The 8381-nt window shown below is 52.5% G+C and overlaps 1 long non-coding RNA gene across 1 annotated transcript; it reads left to right on the top strand.

Moving 5' to 3' along the window:
* Positions 1-4049: 4049 nt before the first annotated feature.
* On the top strand, positions 4050-6237 carry LOC107402744 (uncharacterized). The gene is made up of 3 exons (XR_013046267.1): positions 4050-4138; positions 5365-5474; positions 6109-6237. It is a non-coding gene; the product is annotated as an uncharacterized LOC107402744 (long non-coding RNA).
* Positions 6238-8381: the final 2144 nt, after the last annotated feature.

The raw sequence follows: 8381 nt of genomic DNA, 5'->3' as shown, positions 1-8381 counted from the left end.
TCTTTCTGCTCTGCTTTTCCCACACTTTGCCTTTTCTGTATCTCTAAGGACTCACCTTGGGCGTTGCTTCATTTCATGCTTATTTTGATTTTTTTTATTGGTTCCTAAAACACCCTCTCTCTTCTCTTTCTGTCTTTGGGTGTGCTCTGTAGCTTTTGCCTCCAATTTCTAAAATTGGCTGCTTAGCACACGGACTTTATTTCTTTTTGGTGGGGAAAGGATTTGAGACAAAGGCTCACGTATTCCCGGGCCATCATCAAACTCGCTATGTAGCTGAGGATGACCTTGAACTCCTGATCCCCTTACCTACCCCTCCCAAGTGCGGGGTTGACAGGCATGCACCACCATACCTGACTCAAACCTTACTGTTTTCTAGCAAATAGTTGTGTTCATAACTTCCCCTCCGAACGTCTGTTTTCGTTGCGTCTTTCAAGTTGTGAAAATATACAGCATTTTCATTATTGCTCAGTGTTAAAATGTTATCTCTCATGATTTTCTTTCATCCATTTTAATTAAGAAGTAAATTATGAAATTTCTAACTGCACAGGGATTTTTAATTTATTCTTTTTTTTTTTTGTCATGTTCTAGCAGGTTCATTTTGTTCAGAGGATTCCTTTGCTGTGAAAAGGATTCTTTGAAACTGTAAGACTTGCTTTATGGCCCAGAACTTGTCATTTCTGTAAATGCTCCTTGTGTACTTGAGAATCATATATTCCTTAATTGCTTCGAAGAAAGTACCATGGGTGTGTGTTAAATCCTGCCTGTTAGCATTTTTGTTCCAGTCTCCCCAACTCTGCCCTTGCTTGATCTGCTTGGCCTGATGCAGGCGGAGAGTGGGTTTGGGAATCTCTCCCCGCAGCTCTGTGAATGTTTGCTTTATCTCTTTTATAGCACTTCCAGAGGTCCTATCAAGTTGAGCATTGGTGGGTTGCGGCCCCTATTGTTGTGGAGAGTCCTTCCCGGTCCCACATTGGTGCCTTTGTTTTAAAGCCCATCTTGCCTGCTATTAATGGAACGATACCAGGTTTCTTCTGATTAATGTTCTCTATTCTTTCATTTTCTGTCTTTTGGTGTCTCTCTGCCTTTGATATGTCTCTTGTAAACTGCTGAACTCTAAAAATCTGATGTTTGGCAAGTTTAATCCATTATTGATATGCTGGGGTTGGTTTCCCTCAATTTGTTCGTCTGTAACTTGTTTTCTGGAATCTGCTATATTTTTTATTACTAGAGGTTTTTTTTTTTCTTTGTACTTTGAAAAGCTCTCTGATACTAGCTGGCCTGGCCCATTTGGCCAGACTCCCATCCAAAGACTTCCTCTCCCGTAGGACTTGACTGTTGGTGGTAAATAGTAGAACACTTCACAGAGGCTCCCGGTGGGCATCTGACTCTAGTCAATCCTTCACAGACCTGACTCAAGTCTTCTGATTGTTCTAGCACATCCTTTGTCAGATCAGGAGGGAGTCCAGTTTCACTGTGATATTTAACTTTTGGGTCCCCTGAGTTTGCTAAGTCTTTAAGATTTTAGTTCATTAGTTCATGCTCAATTTTAAAATATACTTGTGTACCTTAATCTTTCATCTTGGTGCATCACCAGGACTCCCCAGAAACCAAGGCCACGAATGCATGAACCTCAGCATGCCAGCTCACCTCAGCATGATTGTTTTTGTTGTTGGTTTGCTTGGTGCCCCTGTGGATCAAACCATGGTGTCAGGCATCCTAAGCAAGTGTTCTGCTTCTAAGCCACACCCCAGCCCTTTCTGATAGTGGCTCATCAAGCTGCCCAGGCAGGCTTTGAACTTGTAATCCTCTGCAGGGCTGGGAGGAGGCACAGCTCTTGTGCATTACTGTCTGACATCCCAGCTGGGTCTGTCTCAACTTCACCCTGTGTCGCCTGGTGGCTCTTCTAGAAAAGTCTTAATGCTATTGCCTTTGTCATGCTGCTCAGGAGGAGATGCCAGGTGGCCTGCTCCACTGAGCCAGTGTGTGGGGGCTGCTGTGGAGGCTCCCTTCAACCCCCGGCTCTGGCTCTGCCTTAGGAGCCCATAGCATGCCCACAGGCCGCTACCTCTTCTCCATGCCTCCTTCCTTCCTCTTTTCCTCTCATCCAGCACCCTTAGAGGAGCCTCTTCCTGCCCCACGGGTGATCAGAGTTGTCTTTCGGATGCTGTGGCGCCTGTGAGGGTGACTTGCAGAGGTCTGATCCTGTTCTTCTATGGCCAGTGAGCAGGGGCCTGGGAGGCCCCAGAAAAGGCACTGACCGAAGTCAAGGGTGGGTGAGCAGGTTCGCAGAGGGTGAAGGACAGGGAAGGCATGGTGCCAGGGCACAGGGAGGGAGGCCGGGAAGGTCAACAGAGTATGCTGGCTCAGGCAGGTGGGCTCCAGCACACCGATGAACCCAGCTTTGCAAGCAGCTCAGAAGGTGGGTGTACTGGGCAGGTAGTGCCATCCACAAATGGTCAATGCCACCCTCCTGTCCTCAGGATGCTTCACTTGTCATTACATTTTCTAGCTGGGGCCATGATACGGGCAAGGCACAGACGTGTAGAAAGGGACAGCTTTGTCTGGGTATGAGAAGGAGGTGGTGGTAAGGGGAGATAGGGCCAAGGTCACCTGTGTGGGCACTGTGTGCCAGAGAAGACTGGCATCTCAGGGAGACTTCATTCATTCATTTATTCATGTAACTGTCCTTGGGCCTCCAGCATGAGGAGGTCTGTAGACACACACACTCAGCAGCTCATTAATCCTGAGCACAAGGAATGCTTTCTCATGTACCAGCGGTTCAGGATGTAGAGGGCACCCAGGAAAGACAGCACAGGGGTGTTGGGTGTCCAGGGCAGGATTGCAGGTCCCCTGGGGTGATGGTCCCACCCTGGACCATGTGCCCTGCAGTTTCTGTGGCCCCTATCTGTCCCCACCATTCCCAGACAGGCCTGTCTGTCCCACCAACCTCGGCTCTCAGCTTCCTCTCTGAGCTTGCCCTGGGGCTGGGCCCTGAGCCACCTCTTAGCCATGGTGCATTGGATGAGCCCTTTAGAAGGTCCCTGTTTGGATTTCTGTCTTCGTCATAGAGCGTATTGTGTAAAACAGAAACTAAATGGGAGGGAAGTTCCACGGCCTCTCTCACACCTCTGCAGAGGGCCTTGCTAGGGGTAACAGCTGTGCCACATCGTCACTGAATGGTTCTCTCACCCACTGTCCCCAGGCTTATACCTTGGAGCTAGCTCCGGCTCTTACCCGACTTGGGCGGCAGCACCCTTGGCCACAGCCTCTTTTTGCCAGGGAAGAGACTTGGTTGTGTGGCCTTGCCGTACACGCTACTTTACCCTGTCCCGAGCTTTGGCCAGTTCCAGTGTCGTATGGACTATGTCCTGGGTGCCCTCACCCTGCCTACTGGAAGTCATGGTCTTGGAGAGATGGGGCATATAAGCCAGCTCATTGGCTCAGATCAAAGGGGGCCAGGAGGGCTGTGAGCCTGGAGGACATGGGCCCTCAAGGAGTGGTGGGAAGTTCTGTGCGGGGGAGGCGTCACTCTGTCTGGGGACCCCAAGGGCTTCCACAGGGTGAAGAATACACAGCACATGCCAAGGCCCTGGGGCAGGGCTGGAGGCACACATGGGGGAAAAAGCAAACAGTCTGGCTGGCAAAGGTGGGTGTCAGGGTGGACCTGGAGGATTGCAGTGGGGTGAGAACCAAGACCCACCCAGCCTGACTCTGAGGGTCTGAGTTGTTTTGCATAGTGGGATCAGTGACAGCGTCAAGTCCCTGGCATTCACTGGGTGCCAGCTACTTTCGGGACTTTATTCACCCGCATTTTTTTTTTTTTTTTTTTGGCTTTTCGAGACAGGGTTTCTGTGTAGCTTTGGAGCCTGTCCTGGAACTCACTCTGTAGCCCAGGCTGGCCTCAAACTTACAGAGATCCGCCTGGCTCTGCCTCCCGAGAGCTGGGATTAAAGGCGTGCACCACCACCGCTGCTGCCACCCCCCACCCCCACCCCCACCCCATCCTCACCCTCCCGGGCTCACCTGCACTTTTCTCCCTCATCTGGAATCACAGTCGCCCTGTAGATGGGGAAGCAGAAGCTTGGAGTGGACAGAGATCCTTGTCCCAGATCACCCCTGCCAAGGTCCCCGGGAAGAGGTGAGTTGTCCCCACGTGGCTGTCAAGTCCTGCAGTTCGGTTCTCACCTCCACTGTCCCTGTCCCCAGCACTTGAATCCCTCAGTTCCCCCGAGACCAGCCACCCAATCTGTCCTCAGTGGTGCTGAGCCCTGTTCCTTGGGATACTGTTTCCAAGGCCCGTGTTCCCATTCTGCAGTGTTCCCACAAGACGTGCCTGTCTCGGTAATTACAGAGTTGGGAATCCACTTAGAAATGGGGCATTTTGGGCATTTTTTGACGTGAATACTTAAGAAACAATCCGTCCCATACCCATTCATCCAAATGGCTCTGATTTGGAATAATTCTTTTGAAATGGAGTCTAAATTTATATAAATAGATGTTCCTGAAGTGTCATGTGATCCAAATGCATTCCTATGTCATGTGATCTGAATATATTTGCAAGGGGAAACAGCTCTTGGGGTGGGATGAGGGGCCAGGGCATGGGAAGCTGGGTAGGGATGGTGGGCAAAAAGGCCACTTGGCTCTCCAGAGGGCATTGGGCCAGCATCCAGAGTCCAGCACCCATGTTACCACCTGGCTCCAGCTTAGTCATTATCCCGTTTTGGGGTGTGTCCCATCCTGGACTGTGGAGACTTAGCCGCTGAGACTCTGGATGGAGCAGGTGTCCCTACAGGCAGAAGACCTTGGTTCCGCCCAACTCTTGGTTCAGGCCCACCTTCAAAATGCCTGCTCTGCCTGTGTGGGTTGTAACCTCCCTCCATCCCTGGGTTCCTGTGTCCTTAAGTCCTCTGCCTCTTGAGTTTCTTCTTGGCTGTTTTCTATCTCGTGTTGTGGTTATGCTTCCACTGTCCAGGGCTCAGCTGCCTGCTGTGTGGTAGAGCTGGCACCAGGCAGGTCGGAGGTGGTCATGGAGAGGGGCTTCACTTGTGAGGGCTAACTGCCTGTGCTGTCTGGCCACCTGCTGGCTCTTGCCAGCCTTGGCTGTTTCCTGTACACCCCAGGCCTACACATTACTAGACAGGGATTAAGAAGGTGGTCCTTGGTGCTACAGCCCTGCATCTGTCCTTCCTCACCTGACAGGAGTCTACTGAGGCCTTGGGGCCTGTCCCGACAATAGACAGGGCTGGTCCAACCTCTGGGTGAGGGCAATGATAGGCATGGAGTCTCTCCCCACCAAGGCCCTGATGCTTGTATCATCCTCTCTACAAGAGCTCCCTGGCTAAACTTCATCCTCTTCTTCCACAGTGCCGATGAGGGAGGAGGTGAGCTGGAGGGGGACAGCAGAAATCTGTTCAGAAGACATTCCAGATGGGAACTCCAATGGCTCCACAAACCCAGAGCAGGGCTGGAGGAAGGTAGGGCTTTGAAGACTGAGCAGGAACCTCCCAGAAAGGAGCAAGGCATAAGGAGGCAGGAGCTGGCCCCAACAGCCTCCCCAAAAGCCCTGACCATGCTCTGCAAGGCCCTGACCATGTTCCTCAAAGCTCCAACCATGCCCTGCAAAGCCCTGCCCATGCCCCCCGAAACCCCGACCGTGTCTCTGAAGGCTCTGACCGTGCCCCCAAGGTGCTGATTATGTCCCCTCCAAGGCCTTGACTATGCACCCCAAAGGTCCTGACAATCCCCCCAGTTCTGACAGGGGTTAAGGAGCAAATGGGGATGGGGACCACCTCCTTTTGGAGGTGATCAGAAGCAATCCTAATTAACTAAGTAGTGACTATGCCGTGACCCCTGACCCTGCAGTTGACACTAATTGTCCTCAATCAAGAGAGTAATTGAGGCTAATTGGATCCTTTCTGCCAGCGCCCTTCAGCCCCTTCAGCCCCTCCCACAGGCTGTCATCTAGGAGAAATTAACTACAAGCTCTAGGGGTCCATGGTTGGAGAGACTGAACACTCGGGGCGCTAGGAACCCCTTCCAGGGGTGGCGATGGCTGAAGGGAGTTCCTCATATTCTCTGCTATTATCTGCCTACTTCTGTCTCCCTAAGGATCCAAGATGCTCCCTCCTGTGCTTTCAAGTGTTGCCTCACTCAGAAACATGGCTGTCTCTGACTCAGTGTGGGATGCAATGAAAGTCCTTTTCCCATACCTGGCCTCCCCTGGCCCAGAGACCAGAGGTAACTCCATTCTCTGCTTCCCTTCTGCCTTGTCCCTTCCCAGCACTGGTTCTTCGCTGTCCCTGCTGGTCAGTGGGCAGTTTGCAGTGTTCTGGGTCACCCAATGCCACTGTGAGGCATGTTCTGGGCCTTGATACTGGTATACCAGGAATGGGTATGATGGGGCCCATGTAGTTAGTGAAGGTGGTGGTCAGCTGGGTGCAACATCACACCCATGGTTCCCAACATAGTGTGGCTAAAGCCTGGGTCCTGTGTGTCCGAACAGAACCTGTGTGTTGTCTCTGGGGACTTGTGCTGGGTGGGCAGCAGTGTGACCACTGGGCAGACTCTAGGATGTGGCATGGACAAGGTAACTTCTCCAGCAAGGGGGGGTCTCATGCAGTGGGCTTCCCTGGCTCTCGTCTGCCTGGCTCCAGGGCTTCTCCCCTCCCCTTAGAGACTTAACTTCATGAAGGCCACTCCTGGTCTTCGGTCCCTTGCACTGTCTCCCTAAGTGCTGCTAGATTTGGTGGAATTTTAGAGGACCTTGGGTTCCATCTCCTGAAGCAAGCTTTCTTCAACTCGGCCAAGGTTGGGAACGTGGTTTGTGCCTTTCCACCAGGGAGCTGGAAGTGTCAGCCCTTCACACAGCTGTGGACGGTCTCTGGTCTACAGGGTGTGGGTGGGTGGAGTGAGGAACAGCAGGTGGTGCCCCACCCGATCTGGTCTAGCCTTGGGGAGGCATTGGTGTGGGCATGGGTCAGCTGCTGGAGCTCAGAGCCTCCTGCTGGGCAACTCCCAACCCTGCTGTGCTGGCTGCAGGGGCCAGGGAGGCTGGTGCGGTGAGGCGGGGGCCGCAGAGCTCACATCAAAGGCCTGCCTCTGCTCTGCCATATGTTCCAGCCCATGCATCTGGTACCCCTGGGTCCTGCTGTCACCATGGAGCCCGCCTCTTCCCTTGAAGTTGGTGGAAACGGCTCCAGTGATTGTTTGTGGATGGGTTGGAGAGGAGGCTGTGGGGTGGGGTGGGCATGGTGGGGGATGCTACAGGAGGCTGGCTGGGTGCAGGTCTTCCACTCTGCAGTACATTCTCAGCTCCAGCCTGGGACCCTTCAGCTGTCCCCATGGCTTAGGATCTCTTTCCTGCTCCCTAGGGGTCACCCTCACCTACCCTGTGAAGCCCAGTGAGATGTAAAGGTAGTGTAGGCACAGAAGAGTAGCCAGGGACAGGCCTGCCATGGGATGATAGATTGAAACCCTTGCAGCCTACTTTTCCAAAAAGGTGGAGCATGCCAGAGTAGGCAGGATATGGTATACACACTGACCACAGACAACATGAGTCCAGGCCAAGGCAGCTACTGCCTGGGCTTTGGAGCTGGACACCGAGAAGTCAGGCTGCAGCTGGATGTATACTCTCTAGTCTCTGAGCACTGGTCCCTCACAGCCCGCAAGTGCACACACTCAAGGTCAAAGAGAGAGACCGTGATGACAGGCAGGGATTTCCTGTTTCCCTGATACGCTAAGGGGTAACCCTTAGCAGCTAGGAGATCCATGCGGTGCCCCCTGGATGCCATCTTAGCCTAGGGGACCTAGTGTTGGGGAGGGCCATGCACCCATCTGAGCATATCCAGCTTAAATGTGTCATCTTTCTGTAAGGGGCATGAAGCCAGGCTCTGGCCCTGTTGCCTGGTGTGACGGCTTTAGTTGTCAACGTGACCACAGCCCGGAACCACATGGCATGAGGGTTTCAATGAGAGATTGTCAAGATTGGATTGGCATGTGGGCGTGCCCGTGGGGGGATTGTCTTAAGTTAATTAATGTAGAGAGACTCAGCCCGCTGTGGGCTCATCATTCCCTAGACAGGGGCTCCTGACTTGTGTGAGTGGAAAATGGAGCTGAGTGCAGGAAAGCAAGTGAGCACATATACATTTATTTCTTTCTGCTCTTGACTGTGGATGTGACAAGCTGGTTCCGGTCCCGCCGCTGTTACCTCATTGTTGTGCTGGATTTGTAACCTGGAATTTTAAGCTATAGAAACCCTTTTCTCCCTTCAGTGGCCTTTTGGTTAAGGCGTTTTATCACAGCAAGAGAAATGAAATCAGGGTGCCAAGCTCCTGGTATCGCCTGGCTCTGTAATCCCCCAGGTGGTGATTTGGGCCACTTTG

This window comes from Peromyscus maniculatus, chromosome 20 (genome assembly GCF_049852395.1).
Source record: "Peromyscus maniculatus bairdii isolate BWxNUB_F1_BW_parent chromosome 20, HU_Pman_BW_mat_3.1, whole genome shotgun sequence".
Classification (NCBI taxonomy): domain Eukaryota; kingdom Metazoa; phylum Chordata; class Mammalia; order Rodentia; family Cricetidae; genus Peromyscus; species Peromyscus maniculatus.
The sequence above is the reverse complement of the archived record's forward strand: the minus strand, read 5'-3'. Positions and strand labels throughout refer to the sequence as shown.